Below are 19,259 nucleotides of genomic sequence, written 5' to 3'. Positions count from 1 at the left end.
TGACCAGTTGACCCAATTTGACTTTTTAACTCAGATTATGATTTGGGCTATTAAGATAGGTCTAGGACTATTAGCATACTTGATCTTAGGCTAGGACCTTTATAAATATACTTGTGTACGTGTATTTACTGCTTTGTGATTTTTTCTTTTATGATACACAACGTATTTACACTTATACATTCATGAAATTAATAACGCGTACACTAAAAATAATTGAATCAAGATATTTCTACGTTCTCTGAAATAATCTATGCAATAAAGTACAATAATGCGTAAACAAAATTTACCGCACCCTTTTAGAACTCTCCACGCCTCAAGTTTTGGAATTGAGTTTTATGACTGATGATGTCATATGTAGGTAGACATTTATTGAATGTGCCATAAATGGCCCGTTAGTGTTATATAAGGGTATTCATTGAATGTGCCATGAATGACCCGGGTATTCATTGAATGTGCCATGAATGACCGGATTGTAGTCGATCATACTAAAGAGGAACTAAGGTATTCACCTCATGCGGGTTAGTTGTATTTCTTGAGTGTACGGGAATGTAGGATTGGGTATTCCTTGAATGTGGCAGGAATGACCCAGGGCATTCATTGAATGTGCCATGAATGGCCCGTTAGTGATATGATAGGTGTTCCTTGAATGTGGCGGGAATGACCTAAGGTATTCATTGAATGTGCCATGAATGACCTGAGTTTTTGTGCCCAAAGAGGCTGTGAAATATGTGTATGAAAGCCCAGAGATGGCTATGAGATTGTGGTATTCGGTGGGAGAGAGGCACATAGAAATGTGTGATTTAGCAAATGTGTGGAGTGCAAATCGTGGAGTAGGTACTAAAGGGTGGGTGTATAAGATAAAGTAATTGATAAATTGATAAGAGAAATTGATTTGTTTATACGAGCGTGCTTGGGTTTACTTTTGAATACATAGGATATCTACATATGTTATATGCAAGTTCTAACTTTCTTTTGCAGGATGGTAGGACTTAATAACATTTTGTGCAGGGACGCGGTCCTACCCTTATACAGCAGTGGATATCGGTACGTTTTAATTCCGGTATTTAGATATTAAAACAAGGTATTAGAATGAGTTAAGATAATATAAGTCTTGCTTGGGAAGAAATTATGCCGGTTGAAATGACGGAACTACCTGTCTTCCAAGCTGTGAATGATTAAGTTATGGGAAAATATAACGTGATTGTTTGGATAATTAAAATATGATAATGTTTATCTGTGGTTAGTCTACTCATACCAGCAAATTCCATTTTGCTGACCCATGTTTGCTTTGTTTTGGCAACGTGGGTGTGTTCTTGGGAACATAGGTGGAAGGCAGTGGAACCATGGCGTGTGATTTGGATTCTCGCCTGGAGCAGTCTGGGAGTTTAGTTTATTAGGTCTGATCTTTGGAATGATGTAATAACGTAGGTTACATTTTTATATGACATGAGAATACGATGTTGGAAATTGTTATTCTTAAAGTTTGTTTATGTTTGTATTGGGATGGAAGAAAGTTCTGAATAAAGTGATAGTTGAGGAATTTGGAGATTTTTGTTGTTAAGTTGATCCTGTTGTGATGTGGGTTTTAGGTTTTGACATGTGTTGTATCACCCCGTCATAGCCTGGGTTTTTAGACAATTGAACATAATGATGTTTGAGATATTTATATTTCAAATATTCATTATTTTTAATTGTTTAGAAAATCGGGCTGTGACAGAATTCTATATATTTTCTCTCCACTCTCTAACAAAGCGGGGAGAATTCCAGGCTTCTTCTCCACTCTCCATCTACTCCGTTTACCATCGATCACTCTATGACTCGAATCCAAACAATGAATTACGTTCGACTTGATTCCAGTTCGTGAGCGAATTGGATACGTAGGCAGTTCGATCCGTTGAACTCAGTCACAATATCATTCTACCCAAATCATCAACACATGTAAAGTATGCCCAATCATTATCTTTACATTGGCGCCGTCCGTGGATATAATTTTTTGGAAATTCAGTCTACTTCGAGAATAATTCTCTACACAAACTTTCATTTCCAAGCCCATAAAACGTTGGTGAAAAGTCATGGATGCTGCTGATGAATATCGAAATTTCAAAGTTAACGACTATGATGCTGCTGATCAACATTGGATTTTTCTATAGCCAGACTCGATCTTCATAAATATGATGATAAGTTTATCTAACTATTTTTTATTCAAAACTTCACGTGTGAATTAAAGGCTAAAACACACATTTCAATTATTGGACTCATGCTATCTTGTATAAGACGATTTTTTTCATTGTCTTGTTAAATCACATGAGCATACACGAACTAGCAAGCATACATATGGGCATATGACCTGATTACGTTATTACTACCATCACATCATTGATGAATATGTATTCTAGATGTACCATTAGTCTACAAGACACCCCAGTTTCAGTTCGATATAGCAGGTCGGTATATATCTCCAAGTTAGTAGGTCACTTTGCGAAACTCCTGGCTGAGCCTTTCGTCAGAGTTTCCTATCAATTGTTTAGTATTCAGGAGCACGACATTCAATGGATGACGATAAGCTTAACCGGTACCAGTCTATGTGGTTTAGCATGTAAAAACAAGTTCTTTAATATTGCCAAAGCCATACCTCAATCGGCATGGACCCTTGAGCATCACTTTTGTTTTATCTAATTCATATATGATGTTCAGAACTTGCCTTTCAATTTCTTTTATATATGCACTTAGTTCGAGACTATTGGTGGACAACAAGAGCAAATGCAAAAAATGCAACAATCACTCGCTTCATTGCGAACTACTCAGTTCGAGACTATTTGTTCACTTCTCAATTTACAATGCATTGTACCTAGTTGCATTTACTGCCTACAGCTTGTCAAGTCGTTACTTCTCAGCACCGGAATCCAAAATTTTAAGCTGGTCAAGGTATTTCTACAGAGACATATCTTCTGCAAACTGTTTTTTACTTGAATACAATTTATCTTTGTTTTAAAAAGCCAAATGGAGCTGGTACTACATGGATTACTTAACTTCTCATTAGTTGGTGAGGGAGGCCGTTCAAAATTGAACAAGGGCTTTATGCCTTTGCCAATCTTGTGTAAAAATAGTGATTATTTGCATTCAAGATCATTTCATATGAAGAGTGGAACATGCCATGTCAGTCCTTTCTATGCCCTTGGCTAGAGACGACTCTATTAGGGCTGCCATTACTTCTGGTCTCCGTTATTTTACATGCTGACTTGAGCATAGTACATATTCAATCTGGTGGCCCTTACCTACCAACATATGACCTATTGCCTGTTGTGGTAGACATGGATTGAGAATGATAAATACCAATGATATAACTCAACGTTTTGGGGGAGCATGCATACATATCTACAGAAATTATGCATAATCTACAAGAACTACTAATTCCATTGTGCACTGGTAAAGAAATCAATTGTGGTAAGTCAATAGGGTAACACCTACACCCAAAAGTTTTGAGAGTATGATAATTTGGTACAATATTGTATAACTTTTCCCAAGGAGACACATAATGTAATGAAGTGGAAGGTAATCTGTTTATAAGATAGACTGTTGTGGCAAAAAATTCAGTCCAATACTTGGAAGGTAAATGAGACTGAGAAGTGAGTGTTCTAGCCATGTCTAGAATATGTCTATGTCTCCTTTCTAGAAAAAAAATGCATAGATGGGTAACGAACTATAGCCTTAATCAAACATTGGGGTTTAAACTTTTTTTTGAGCAAGTTTGGGTATCCATGTCTACCACGTTTTGCAATGTTTGGTTCTGTTACACTTCCATCCATTTATTTCACACGTGTCACACTCTTTTTATTTTTCTCTAATTATGTGGCCTTAGTTTCCAATGTGGCTATGTTAACTTGACATGTGGTACGCCAACACAAAACACAACCTGACTACTTCTGTCTGAGCACGAAACAAAACCCTAGTTTGAGAGATTTCCAAATAAAAATCAAATTGTGCACGTTGGGGACGAATTCGAAGAGAAAGGACAATTAATATTCAATTGGACTGTGATTTCGTTGGAGAATCAAGTATGTTACTTCTATCGAGTATTTTTTTTTTTTGTAGTTTGTGCAATTTTCTAGGGTTTCAATAGAATAATAGTTGATTTTGTGTTATTTATCATAAAGCTTCTCGATTTTTGTTTTAATAGAATGAGATTAAAATTTTCTTTTGTCTTGTTTGTTTTTGTTCAGTGGATCAGATATTGGAAGGTTTATTTCCAGTGGAACCAGATTTTTGCATAGAACTTTACCATGGGGGGAAGTTTGTGTCTGATCCAATACCTTATTATAAGGGATATAAACTAGAATACTTTTACAGAGTGGATTATGATAAGTTCTGTTTCTTTGAGCTACTGGATATGGTGAAGTCTGTAGGGATTTCTAACATGATTAAGATGTACTATGCCCATCCTGGAAAGACTTTCACATCTTCTAATAGATTAGTCATTGATGATAGTAGTACAAATGAAATGATGAAAATTTCAAGGGTGACTGGTAAGGTTGAACTGTATATTGAACATGGTGAAGATGGTGGACATGGTGAACTTGGTGAATTCTTTATTGAACCTGAAGAAGCACCTAAACCTGAAGACTCTAGCTCTGAAGATGAGATACACTATGTAGATGATGAGAGTGATGAGGATGTGAGTGAAGTTGCAAGTTTGGATCATCTAAGTGATTTAGATGAGGAGCTTGTTGAAGTGAGGCAGAAAAAACTACTAGAAGTGAAGAATAAGAAGAAGAAACAAGTGACTGAGGGTATTAAGTACTGAGGGTGATGAGAAAGGTGCTGAACTAACTGATGGAGATATAGAATGTGAGCCAATTGTTAGAGATGGTAGTGGACCAAGTTGTGTTAGTGTGGGTGATACAACAATTGAAGACATTGAATGTCCAGATAGTTCTAACTATGACAGCCCTGAAGAAGATGATGAATGTGAGCTCAGCCTTAGACAGAAGTCTAAGTTTCCTATATTTAATCCAAGCAATGATTACAAACTTGTTGAGTTTCAGTTAGGGATGAGGTTTGGGACTAATGAAGAACTGAAAAAGGCTTTGAAAGACTATGATGTTGCAAAAAGTTGCCCTGTTTGGATGATTGTGAATAAAAAGAGTAAAATACTTGCTGAATGTGCTGAGGGTTGTAAGTGGAGGCTGTTGGCAAGTAAAATGCAATTAGAAGATAGCTTCCAGATAAAGAGTTATAACAGTGTGCACACTTGTTTAAGGGATTTGACTATCCAACTTGCTGATGCCAAGTGGTTGGGCATGACTTTGTATGACAGGATTTTGCTAAACCCAAGTTGGAAAGTGAAGGATATGGTACAAGAAGTCAAGCAAACATTCGCATTCAATGTGTCAAAATTCAAGTGTTATAGAGCTAAGCAACATGCTTTTGGACAAATTGATGAGGTTATAAAAAATTTGTATGCTAAGCTTTGGGACTATGGTGCTGAAATATCAAAGCAGAATCCTGGTTCAACTATTAAGATTGCAGTGAAGAGACAATGTCAACAGAACACTAACCCAGAGAGCCCTATGCTTGTATTGTAAGCAGATGTTTGAGAGAATGTATATTTGATTTGATGCTCTCAGGAAAGGTTTTATTAAAGGTTGTAGGTCTGTTATAGGATTAGATGGTTGCTTTCTTAAGGGTTATTGCAAAGGAGAACTATTAACAGCTGTTGGTAGGGATGGTAATAACCAGATGTATCCAATTGCTTGGGCTATTGTGGAAGGAGAGAACACTCAGAGCTGGGGATGATTTCTTGACTTGTTGATAGATGATCTACATTTAGCTGAAGGTCTTGGTTTGACTTTGATAACAGACCAACAAAAGGGGTTAGACAAAGTTATAAAAGAGAGATTGCCTTTTGCAGAACATAGATGTTGTGCAAGGCATATCTATGCAAATTCTAGGAAGACTTTCTCAGGTAACTTGACATTCTTCCTTTACATTAAGTTTTTATTGTTTTGTCAGTTTAAGAAATTAGTAGAAATTCAAATTAATATGAGTTATGCGTTATTGTAGGTGCTCATTTCAAAGTTTTGTTTTGGCAAGCAAGTAAAGCTGCAACTCATGCAGAGTTTTAGAAGGTGATGTCTGAAATTGCAGCATATGATCCAGATGCAAAAGAGTATTTGCTAAAGAAGCAAAATCCTCAACAATGGAGTAGATCTTATTTCTCATTTGTTTCTACTTGTGAAAATGTTGAAAACAATATGTGTGAGTGTTATAATGGTGTGATTATTGAGGCCAGGTCAAAGGATATTATTGCAATGTTGGAGGATATAAGGGTGGGTACAATGGTTAGGATGCAAAAGAAGAGAGAAATATTAGAAGGTTGGCATGACAGCCTTACTCCCACTGCAAGGGTGAAATTGGAGGAAAACAAAATGCACTGTAGGTATTGGGTATCTCAGTATTGTGGTCAACATGCATTTGAAGTGAGTCATGGAGATGACAAGTATGTGGTGGACTTAGCAACTAGGAGTTGTGCATGCAGGATGTGGGAGTTGGTTGTCATACCTTGCCGTCATGCAGTAGCTGCAATTTATGCAATGAAGGAGAACCCTGACATATATGTACACAAATGCTACACAGTTGAAGTTTACCAAAATGCATACAATCACTTCATGAAACCCTTGAATGGTGAGAGATTATGGCCTGTTACAAATAGAGAGATTATATTGCCTTCTCTTTCAAGGAGAATGCCAGGTACGCCTAAGAAAGCAAGAAGGAAGGAGTATCATGAACAACTAGGTAGTAGTGGGAGCACTAAGTTAAGTAAAAGGGGGATTGATTAGGTGTTCAAAGTGCAAGGAACCTGGCCATAATAGGACAACATGTCAGAAGGATGTAAGTGCTGAAGATGAAAGTTCCAAGCCAACTAAGAAAGCAAGAAACAAAAAAGAACCAACAACTACTCCAACTGAAGATCCAAGTTCAAGGCCAAAAACTAAGAGTAAGGGAAGAACTAAAACTAAGGGGAAGGGGAAGGAAACAAGTACTGCCAAGGGAAAAAATAAGGAAGCAACCACTGCCAAGGAAGCAACCACTGCTAAGGGAAAAGATAAGGAAGCAACTACTGCCCAGGGAAAAGAGGCCATTGCCAAAGGAAAAGAGACCACTGCCAAGGGAAAAGAGAAGGAGGCAAGTACTGCCAAGGGGAAGGCAACATCATCTAGTGGGACAGAGAAAGCATCACAAAATGAATTTAATACAGTAATGTATTATTCTGAATACACTGGGCCTCAAATGCTTAAGGTAATATATAGGTAGAAATTTCTTTATAGTTGGAGCTTAGTTTGATGTTGCCATTCTCGGTAGTTTAATACAACAATGTGTTATGTTTGATGTTGCCATTCTCTGTAAGTTCTATGTAGTGTAGAGCTTAGTTCCTAGAGTTTATTGTTGAACTTTATTGTTTTATGTTTATGTCATGCAGATTCCAGGACAAGAAGGGCCACCTATTAAAATTTCTAAAGGACCATTATCAGGGACCAGATCAGGAGCTCAATTTTCAACTGCTCAAATGGGAAGAGTTTCAAAGAAAACAACTGATACAACATCAACTCAAGTATTTGCTCATCTTGGTACACAAGGTTCCACAACTACAAATGCGGTACCTACAAAAATCCCTAACAAGAAAAAACCTACAACACTGGGTCTCAAAAGAACTAGAAAAAGAACTATGGATACAAGAGCAACTACTCCAGGTGTGAAGACAAGATCTGCTGCAAGCCCAATGAAGCAGCAGTGGAAAATTTGATGTTGTAGCTTGGTTCTGGGATATCTTTATGTTAATGTTTCATGTTTATTCATGTATATTTTGGTTATTTTGGAGTTTGTTCTAGATGTTTCTTTTGGGTTTTGGATACATGGAAAACATTAAAATAGTTTGTTGATGCATGTTGATCTTATTTCTTGTTATAAAATGTTTGTTTTACTACTTGTTCAGGGTTTGGTGGGTTTCTTTTCTATTTTATTTGTAGTTTGAAATTTTCTTCTAGCTTTGTTTCAGATAACCCCATGCATAGGGTCATTTCATTCAATTCAAAATTCTCGTAATTACCCAAAGAAGTACTCCCTCTGTAGCCTATACATTGCCTAGCCTATACTATTCAAGTTCAATTGCATCTTTCCCTTCCCAATACTAAACTGGTGGACTTCTTCAATGCTATCCTATCTATAAAGAAATTCATCTATAAAACCAAGATAAACCAACCATTGATGAACATCTCAAAGAAAAAAAAAACAATGGATACTAGCAAGAATAAGGAGAATAATGGTCAGGGGAAGAACAAGGAGAATACTAGTAAGGGTAAGGGGCGCATTGCATCATGGGTTAGAACTGGTTCAAGAATAGAGAGAGTTGCAAACCCAAAACCCAAAGCTGAGGGTAGCAGCAACAACATGATGAAGACCAATGTAGTTTACAAGGAGGGAAGAAAAGTGTGCCAACAACTGGAAGGAACTAAGGTGATTGGTGAAGGTCCTCTTGTTTCTGTTCCATCAGAATCAACCTCTTATAGTTCATGTTCATGTGGGCAATGTGATAGTGATAATTGTTATAGCTTGGACAGTAAGAGTGCAGATGACTGTGGGCAATCATATTCATCAGAATTAACCTCTTCTAGTAATGCTATTTAAAGATGAATGCGCGTATTTGGAATTTGCTATGTAATGCTATGAAGAAAAATAATTAATTAGAAATCTCAAGCAGAAATCCAGCAAAAATCCATGTAACTGCGTTCATTCTCATTAGAAATCTTTCTAGAAATCTTCTCATTACAAATTGTTCTTACAAATTCAAAGAAAACACCACCAAAATACAATCACTACACAAACAAAGATAGCTACTACCTTCTTCAACCTCCATTCAAAATTCTTCTTCTCCAAGTTGGCCCACAGAAGTGCATTCATCTTCTCTAAATCCATAATTCTCAATTTTAATTGTCTATTCTCAGCGATCAAAACATCTTCATGATGGGCATCTTCATGATTTGTTTGTTCTTCATCATCCCAGAAAAAGAACCCACATGTTCTAGTCTTGGTCTCCTTATTATACTGTCCACAACCAAAAAACTTCTTTCCTGGATTTTGGGAATCTGGACCAGCCACTCGTATTGGAGAAGGAGCACCACAGTAGCAAGATTTGCGCGAATTGACTGAGTTCTTTGAAGATGACATTGTCAAAGTAATGTGCATCTAATTTGGGGGTGGTGGAGCAAGAACTACGTGGGAGTTGTTAGGGTTCTTAGTTATACTTTATTGAAATTTCTAATTTCTTTGATTTTTGAAATTTCTCGATTTATTTGAAATTTCTTAGTATATATATCGTTATATCGTTGGAAAAAACCATCAAAATAAATAAATATACCATTTGAAATCACACGTGATTCGTGCATGTGTGGTTGCCTAATCAATCTTGCATCAAAAGTATTGTATCATACCCCTTTGCCACATAAGAAAGAGCCACATTGGAAACTAAGGCCACGTAATTAGAGAAAAATAAAAAGAGTGTGACACGTGTGAAATAAATGGATGGAAGTGTAACAGAACCAAACGTTGCAAAACGTGGTAGACATGGATACCCAATCTTGCTAAAAAAAAGTTTAAACCCCAATGTTTGATTAAGGCTATAGTTCGTTATCCATCTATGCATTTTTTTCCTCCTTTCTACAATCCCATTCTATTCAGGGGTATGAGGGCAAGAGAATTGATGTTTACTTCCACACTTGGATAAAAACGTTTCAAAATGTGTACTGATGAACTCTCCCCCACCATCTGTTCTAATATACTTGATTTTCTGATGTAAACTATTTTCTACAAAGATTTGAATGATTGAAATACCATGTCAAATTCAAAATTGTGTGATAAAGGAAAAATCCAACAATACTTTGAAAAGTCATCAACAATACTTGCATACAATCTGAAACCAGTATGAGAATACATAGGTGATGGACCCCAAAGGTCTATATGAAGTAATTGTAAAGGACTTTCAGACTTACATATAGACAAAGAAAATGATAGTTTTGTGCTTTTGCCTAAAACACAGTCCTCACAAAAAGAACAAACTGAAGACCCTTTGACTCGGATAGAAATAGAGCATAAAAGTCAACAGAACTTCCGCAGGCCGTATCTTTGGACTCAGACCTTGGAATTGGGCATACTATATATAAAAACGGCCGCCTCGGAAAGAGATTTCTAATATTCTACACTTTGATCCAATCAGAGGAGTAAAAGTGGACGAAATGACTGTTGCAATAATTTCCAGCAAAAAAACCCTTTTTGGACTTCAGTAATTAGGTTTTAGACTTGATTTAATGGCCCAAAACATAGCTCCAAAACCCATACACGAAATTATAAACCTAGCCCTCTCCTATATAAAAAGGACTAAAGCTAAACTCTAAGAACTAACCCTTCCATTAGAGATAATAATTTAGACTCTCCCCCTTAGTTAATTAAGCTTTCTATCATTAGTTTTCTTTAGTTTTAAACCTTAATTATTGTTTTATTAGCCTAGCCACAATTAATTCAATTCAAGTTATTCTTAATAAAGTAGTTCTTCATTATGTCTTATTCTTATTCTTTTAATTATGATAGTCTAATGAATCTTAGCCAAACCTCCATTAGAGTGGTTTGATTAAAGCTTTGATGAAGACTTGATGTATTAGTATATAATAGTTGTAGTAAGATATTCCACTCTAGAAGGCACTTAATTCACCATGAGAATGGGTTTAAATTGTCTCACATGCTAATTATTAGTTAGTAGAGATTGCCATGAATAATTAGGGATTAAAAAGACCTAACCTTTATGTGAAAACATAAAGATTATGATTACAACAAATCTATGCTAGAATATTAAGAATTGATCAAGGTGGAATCAAATCCCCCTAACACTCTTCTTCTTATTCACATCTTAGTATTAAATTGCCATAACATAAGTTAGAATATCTAAATTAGTTAATTTCACCATATTAGTAGAATTCAATTATTGCTCTCATTGATATTGTAGGATTGCTTAATTTAGAGAAATTATTACATCTAAGAAACTAGGAGTGGAACGAATTCTGACTCCTTTTTATTATAAGATAATCGAGAGTAGAACTTTGATAAACAACTAGCGTAAATTTATGTTTTTACTTCTGCCGAGTTTAATTAGTTAAGTAGGAGTAAAACATAATTTTTATAATTATCAAATGTCGTCGTCGACATAGGATGGATGGCTCTAGGCCATCCTCATCTTGTGGCTAGTTTGTTGATTGGATTATTGTTGTTTTAGGAAATTTCCCTATTTTTAGTAGAATTTGATTTCCAGTTGTTGAGTTAAGCAGCTAATATTTGATTATGTATTTGGATGTTATTTAAATTTCGAGTTAATTTAAATTTTGTCTGAGCATGTTATCTATTTTTCATGAATCCCACCTTCCCGACTTGTTTGGAGGTAGTATTATTTGTTTAGCATTGCATTTTACCCTATGCACCTGTATTTGGAATTTAATGTTGCAAGGGTTTGAGAATATGGTTTGTGTGAGCATGTTGCTAATATGGTGTAGCTAGAATCAGCTACTCTTGGGTTGTGCAACCTCAAGGATTAGAATTTGGATGATTGCTATTTTTAATTCCAGCCTAAAGGCTATAGGTTTGATTTGGAGCCTATTTCTATTTTGGTTTTAGAAGCCTTTTCTTATTCCATCGCTTTCCGTATCCATTAGGAAACCTTGAGGACCTTTGTTTAAGAAACTAGAGCTCTATAAATACATGGGATGTTCTAAACTTCACACATCACCTCTCAAATTCACCTCTCACTTCATACCTACAAATAGCACTCGGAGCGGCATGCCTTCTCTGTTGCCTTCTAACAGAGCGCGCCCACGCCCAAGGACCTGGAACGCAGAGTTAGAGTTGAGTGCCCTTGCGCCCCTTCCATAGGCTATTCTGAGCGCGCCCACGCCCTGACCTCAACACACCTCCAGTTATGTTTTCTAGGGTTTTCCACACTCACTTCTAGGAGTTTAGTAGTGTATTTGGTTGCTATGAAATCTCCTCAAATCATACTGGAGCAGTCCTTTGACGAATTGCTCGATAGTAACACGTATGGATACTGGTTCCGTGACAGGATTGTGTAGTCAGGATGGCAGAATCTACTGGTAAGTGCCAATGACTCTTATTCTCCTAAACTTACTATTTATTTCTATGATCATTGTAAGTTATTTTATTGACCGGATGGGGAACAAGTGTTCTTTGTCACCATTGATGATATAATAATGGATTTCAACAAGTTTTTGGTAGCCTTTGCTGTTGGGATGCATATGCCTGCTCCCCGAAACTCATGAGGCTATATGTCTGATAATATATACCTCTATAACTATGAGTATTTCCAAGAGACTTATGGGGCAGGGATTTTTCGTGTAGAGGACCAAGGGCATCTTAATGTAGCCCTTGGTAGCCTGCCCCTTAACGTAGGCACTATCATGTTTTTTATCAGCCTGAATATCTTAAGGGAATGGCGGTTTTCTTCTGCGAATAATGCCGCCGGTGATGTCTTCCATGCTTTAGCTGAGGGACATATGCTATATGACATTCCCCAGATCTTAGTGTCAAGTTTAGAACGAGCCCATAATATGAAGCATAAGTACCTTCTTATGCTTGTCTTGGTTTGTCGCATCATGGTATGTTTCTTTCCTGATTTCGCATTCCGCTACACGGATTGGGTTGGGGTTGATATTATGCAACCCACCAATTGCATTATACGATCTTTTCATGCTATGACTTGGCCGGGATGGAGGCTACAACCTCATTGGGTTACCCCTTACACCCCATTAGACTGAGTAACACTTAACAGGGTAGCAAGGGTTGATGATACATGGCATGAGGCCTGGCAAATTGTCATGGCGTGGCAGGATGCAAAGGAATCTCACTTCTTTATAGAAGAGGAGGACAACGCTTAAATGATGGATAGAAAGTAAGTTTTACTTTTTGTTAATGTTTGCTTATGTCCCAAGCAGTTTAATTATTGTTATCCCCATAATGGATGGAACTCATATAGAGTTGCATATGTTTTTATTTATCTATTTTAGTATGTTCTAAATTTGTTTTGTAGGTGTTATAAAATTTTCACGCGTTTCCATGCTATTTTCTATCATTCTTATTTCTATACTTTGAGGACAAAACATGTTTTTGTTTGGGGGCGGCATAGAAACATGCGTAATTTATGGCATCTATTAGGATATATATATATATATATATATGTATAATATGCACTTGCTTTTTAGTAAAAAAAAAATTAAAAATTAAAAAAATATAAATAATAAGTATTTATACTATGCACTTAGGAATATTGGTATTGTTTCTTTCTCCATGATGATATTAATCTAGAAGTTTCACGTTAGCTCTTAAATTAGAATAGTTTTTAGAAATTTAGGTTAATATGTAGATAATAGTCATTGCATTTTTCCATAAATATATTGCATGAGCATCTATGTTTGTATTGGCAGTAAGTTTCTAAAATCTAGATTAAAGTACTTATTCTACAAAACCTATGAGAATATAGCCTAAAAGCCTTATATGAGTGAAATATTTGAGTAATGACACAGGGGAGAAGTAAATTCCAAATAGAGAAATCACATGTCCACTTGCTTGATCACTATACCATATCCTAAGCAAGAATTTAGGCCCTTTTTAGATCGATATAGCCAAAAATTCAAATCTATATGAAATTACTTTCCGCTAGTTGTCCCCACTGAGCCTTTCTTTAGCCTTTTTCATAAACCACAAATCCTTTACCCTTTTATAAAAACAAAATAAAAATAAAATCAGCCTACCTATTTTTTAATGAGTCTGAGAATAAAGATGAAATGAAGAAAAGAAAAGAGAAATACCTGTGGAAAACCAAGAATTTGTTAGTTGCTTCAAATAAGGAAAGAAAAAAAAGTTTCCATCCAAAGAAAAAAATATAAATAAATAAAGAAATAAAATAAAAAGTTAGAACTCCAAAAACAGAATCAAAGGAGTCAAAAGCCAAAAGAAAAAGAAAAAATGGATAAGGATGGAAACAAAGTGTAGAAGCAAAGTAAAACAAGGTTTTCTCTAGTTACATATTTTGAAGACTCTATTATCTCAGACTTGTCCTTTTGAATATCCATTTCCTTCCTTCTTAAACCATCATCTAATCCCCGTAACACTTGGTAAAGACCTCTAGTTCAATTAGGAATATGTTAGTGTGATAGTAAGTGGCAGATGTGTTTGATCGACTTCGACTTCCTTGTACGTCATTGAGTTTGTAAGGTAAAGTATGCCCACTGCGCACTGGAGTGAGCAAAACTTAAGTGGAAAAATCAGAGTGTTTTTGTCTTGACATATTTGTGAGGACCTACTTAAAGACGCTATTCCAAAGTTTCAGAAACGGACCTATTATTGCATTTCATAGCATAGTTTATTATATATATGTTTATCCGTAGATGATTGATTATTATGCACGTATTAGCTTATATTTCGAATTGATTATTTTGTATTCATTGCTAGTGAGATGTATAGATATCTGAGAATAAATAAGGAAACAGTAATTTTTATTTCTTAGTCGTTGTAGTATAGATGAAGTTTGTGAGTACTTTTTTTGGAAAACTCTTACGAGACTATAACTCGTCTACTAGGGAAGTCCTAGTGGTTTAAGGCCTTATTACATATGGTCAATGCAATCGCACTCGGCGAAACGAGATTAGTTAAAAACTCTATTTTTGGTCATTTATTTTAATTTCTCATATTTGCTTGAGGACAACCAAAATGCTATTTGGGGATGGTTTGATAAGAGTCCAAAACTGTAGTTTTAACCCTTTAATAATATTACATTTAGACCAATTATGTATATAATAAATAAAAGTTAGTACTGTTTACGTGCTTTTGTGTATTTCATGTATTGGAGTCAAATATGTGAAGAAATATGTCACTTTTGCAAGAGAAAGGAGCAAAGGTTGGTTGCTAAGAAGTTCTATTGTTAAAGCCCAAGTTTCAAGGAGAAAAAACCTTTTTGAAGCCTAGTTAAAATTGAAAAGTCAAAGTCAGCGTGGGCAGAAATAGAGCATAAAAGTCAACAAAACTTCCGTAGGCCATATCTTTGAACTCAAACCTTGGAATTGGGCATACTATATGTGAAAATGACCGTCTCGGAAAGAGCTTTCTAATAGTCTAGACTTTGATCCAATCAGAGGAGTAAAAATAGACGAAAAGACTATTGCAGTAATGTCCAGCAAAAAAACCCTTTTTGGACTTAAGTAATTAGGTTTTGGGCCTAATTTAATGGCCCAAAACATAGCTCCAAAACCCATATACGAAATTGTAAACCTAGCCCTCTCCTATATAAAGAAGACTAAGGCTAAACTCTAAGAACTAACCCTTCCATTACATATAATAATTTAGACTCTCCCGCTTCGTTAATTAAGCTTTCTATCATTAATTTTCTTTAGTTTTAAACCCTAATTATTGTTTTATTAATCTAGCCACCATTATTTCAATTCAAGTTATTCTTAATAAAGTAGTTCTTCATTATGTCTTATTCTTATTCTTTTAATTATGATAGTCTAATGAATCTTAGCTAAACCTCCATTAGAGGGGTTTGATTAAAGCTTCGATGAAGACTTGATGTGTTAGTATAGAATAGTTGTAGTAAGATATTCCACTCTAGAAGGTAGTTAATTCACCATGAGAATGAGTTTAAATTGCCTCACATGCTAATTATTAGTTGGTAGAGATTGCCTTGAATAATTAGGGATTAAAATGACCTAACATTTATGTGAAAAATATAAAGATTAGGATTACAACAAATCTATGCTAGCATATTAACAATTAATCAAGGTATAATTAAATCCCCCTAATACTCTTCTTCTTATTCACATCTTAGTATTAAATTGCCATAGTATAAGTTAGAATATCTAAATTAGTTAATTTCACTATATTAGTAGAATTCAATTATTGCTCTCATTGATATTGTAGGATTGTTTAATTTAGAAAAATTATTACGTCTAAGAAACTAGGAGTGGAACGAATTCTGATTCCCTTTTATTATATAAGATAATCGATAGTAGAACTTTGATAAACAACTAGCGTAAATTCATGTTTTTACTTATGCCGAGTTTAATTAGTTAAGTAGGAGTAAAACACAGTTTTTATAATTATCACACATGTAAAACATTTTGCATTTTAAATGTATGACTGGAATTGAAAAGTTTTAAGTAAGTGGAACCAGTGTGCTGTATAGACAAACCTTGACCATTGCCCACTAGAAACCACTAGAATTTTGTCAGAACCTTTGTAGTCGGAGTGAACTGAGATATTGTATAAGTCTGATATGAGGTGATTAGTTGCTCTAGTTTCAGCATACCATAGAGAATCCCTTGAATATAATGGTATCCTGAAGATCTAATATTGTTGTTGAAGTTGCCATTGTTGTTGTTGTTGTTAGAGCTTGTGGAACTATCAGAGGTAAATTCACTCATATTAGCTAGCATTGCTAACTTTGCAGGTGGAATCCTCCCAACATATGAGTGATTCATATAAATGGGACAATCAATAGCAACATGCCCAAATTTCCCACAAATCTGACACTGAGGCCTTGAGTGAGTGTTGCTATTGTTGTTGTAGTTTGAACTAGTGCTGCCATATATTGTTACTGTTGTAATTAGAATTAGAGCTTGAAGCATTGTTGTTGCCTTGATAATTGTTGTATGATCCTCTACCTCTATAATTGTCTTTGTTGTTGTCTCTGTAATTATTATAACTCCCTCTTCCTCTATTATTATAGTTCCCTCTGCTAGACTGAGTTACAGCATAAAATGCTTGATTTACTTGATCTGAATTCACTTGTTTGTGTCCTTGTTCCATGTTTAGTTCCTCACTTAATGCCAGATTATGAAGTTCTTCAACACTCACTAGATCATTCTTTGACCGTACTCTAATTGATGTCTTAAATGCAGCATACTCAATAGGTAATCCATGTAACATGTGAAAAACCATATCAGCTTTATCAAGTACAGTTCCAGCAGCTGCTAACTTGTCAAATATGTGCTTAAGCTTGTGGAAATACTGAGCCATAGAGCTGCTTCCTTTCTCAATGTCTTGAAGTTCAGTTTTCAGTTGAATGACATGGGACCTAGAGATAATCTATTCTCCAGTGTAGCCCAAAGAGCTCTAGCAGTATGTAATCCAACAACAACATAAGGAAGCAGTTCTTGAGACAATGTAGCATTGAGTCATATTAAACACATTTGATCTTTCTATACCCATGCCACATACTGAGCCATAAAGCTGCTTCCTTTCTTAATGTCTTGAAGTTCAGTTTTCAGTTGAATGACATGGGACCTAGAGATATTAGACAATCTATTCTCCAGTGTAACCCAAAGAGCTCTAGCAGTAGGTAATCCAACAACAACATAAGGAATCAGTTCTTGAGACAATGTAGCATTGAGTCATATTAAACACATTTGATCTTTCTATACACATGCCACATATTGAGGATTTATCTGATTTGTCAAGTTACCATTGTTATCAATAAGAAACTAAGGACATAAGTCAGTACCTTCAATTAACCCTTCTAGATCATAAGTTTTGAAGATTGGTTGAAAGAGAGGTTTCCACTATAGATAATTTTTTGAAGTCAACTTGACTAGTACCATGTTACTTATGTTCTGAAATGTGTAGGATGAATTCTAAGGTGGTACCGCCATGGGTAACTGCATACTGAATCCAGGTGGAGCATGAAGACCATGAGATGGAGATTGAAATACTTCATTGTTATAATAATTCTAAAAAGGAACTCCTTGATGTTGAACACTAGTAGAACTTTGCTGTGGAACACCATTAGAATTAAAACCTTGATATTAACCATTACTGAAAACTGGCACTTGATACTAAACTCTATTAAAACTTGAAATTATTGGTTGAAAACCATAAAAACTTCGATCTTGCATGGCTGAATTAACATTGAACAGAGGAACTTGAGTAGAATCACTAAAATTGAGATTTGAAGATCGATCTTGCATAGCTGAATTAACATTGACCATAGGAACTTGAGTAGAATCATTAGAATTGATGTTTGATGCTGGAATCAGAGCAACCACACTTAAATTTGTTGTTATTGTTGGATTTTGAGCTACAGTAGCTGAATCAGAACCAGGTAGAACTGTATTCACAGTTGATTGAGTGTTATCAATCACAGTGGGAATTTGATTGATACTCATTGATGGTTGTGTTGTTTGATTGGTTCTTGCCATTTGAAACCCTAGATTTTATTGAAAAACTCAATTGATAATCTTGAATCTGAAGAAATCGACAACTTGATCTTTAGAAGTAATAGATTTAAGTATTGTTTTGATGATTCCATGAAAAGAGGTGAATCCTCCAAATTGATTTTGGATCAACACCGAATGGTGAGATGCTCTAATACCACGAACAAATACTCTTACACTCAAATGAATCTTGTTTTCCTTTCTTGTTAATCATTGGCTTGGCTTGTTACATGTATTTATACTACAAAACAGAATCAGTTACTTTAACAGAAAACGTATGTACAGATTGTTGGAATCTCGAGGAGTATTTCTAAATACTAGTTTCGGTGTCTAGTTGGTTTCTTCTTACTTATCTTTTGAGGATGAGTCTTTATCTCTTTAGAGTTTGAAACTGACTTAGAGTTTGAAACCGACTTAAAGTGGAAGTGTGAGTCCTTATCCTATCTGGAACCGACCACCTTACCTCTATAAATACAGGACCTTGCATCCATATAGAGTATTTCCCGAAAACAACAACTCACACCTTTAGAGAAACAGAACTCGACCCCATCCTATTTTTTTTTCTCGTCTTCCTGTCAGCCGCCAGAGAGAGTTATACTGTCGTTCTAGAGGGTAGTTTGTTCTAGTGCAAAGTCAAACTGCTGTTAACCATTGAATCCTGTGAGAAAGACGCCACTGCTGCCTTTCTGCACCATTGGAAGGGGCGAAATCTTTTCTTAAGGACAGCCTAATCCGCGCCTTAGTTATTACATGTTAATTCTGTCCTTGTCTCTTATTGTTTTCTTTATTCGGATACAACACAGCTGTCACTCTATCATTTGCTAAACTGTAACTGTCTTGACTGTTGATTGTCTTCCACTCTTCCTCTTCTGCTGTTGACTGAGTCATCGATGTATCATTATTTACATGTCTAATATATATAACCGCTCACTTCCAACATGGGTT

Source organism: Coptis chinensis, chromosome 3 (assembly GCF_015680905.1).
Source record: "Coptis chinensis isolate HL-2020 chromosome 3, ASM1568090v1, whole genome shotgun sequence".
In the NCBI taxonomy this organism is placed as follows: domain Eukaryota; kingdom Viridiplantae; phylum Streptophyta; class Magnoliopsida; order Ranunculales; family Ranunculaceae; genus Coptis; species Coptis chinensis.
The sequence above is the reverse complement of the archived record's forward strand: the minus strand, read 5'-3'. Positions refer to the sequence as shown.